Raw genomic sequence first — 688 nt, 5'->3', positions numbered from 1 at the left:
CTTCCAATTATTATTGTTGATATCATCATCGTTACCGGCAGTTTTATTATCCTCTAATATGCTCATCACCACCTTATTGAAGCTTTTGCCTGACATTCTATGAAAAACCTTCGCATCTCCAACGTGTTCCGTGCATGATATAAACCTGTTCAGTTACAAGCCTATTGAACACGAACACCAATGTCAATTTTCACCTCTATCTTTCCCGCATTTATTGCCTCATTTCAAAGCAAGATACCCACCGTCTAATCCACGGTCACAATTATCCATTTTTTTTTTTACGCCTGGACAAATTCACCCCGTGTGTCTTGTTGAATTCGTATACGCTGGTTTCCCGTCGCGGCAGCAAAGACGATATTAACTGAAAGTTAACTAAATTTAACGAGTGTATTTCATTTTTACGTCGCTAGTTTCTGTCGCAACTATCCATTTTTTACGCCTAGACCCGCGAAAATTCACCCCGTCGCAGGAGCAAAGACGTGGTCGTGGAAATTAACTAAATTTAACGAGCGTATTTCATTTTTTACGGCGCTAGTTTCTGTTGCTAAACTGTCGCTCGCTGAGACTGGTCGTAAGCTTTAAAGTTCGGGTTTTCGCCTGGGATTGTTAATTTCGATAAAGGTCTTATAAGAAGTTATTATAATAGTGTTTGTTTTAGTTTTGTACGGATGTAGGTGTGTGATTTCCT

Source organism: Penaeus monodon, chromosome 25, assembly GCF_015228065.2.
Source record: "Penaeus monodon isolate SGIC_2016 chromosome 25, NSTDA_Pmon_1, whole genome shotgun sequence".
In the NCBI taxonomy this organism is placed as follows: domain Eukaryota; kingdom Metazoa; phylum Arthropoda; class Malacostraca; order Decapoda; family Penaeidae; genus Penaeus; species Penaeus monodon.
Note: the sequence above shows the minus strand (reverse complement) of the source record.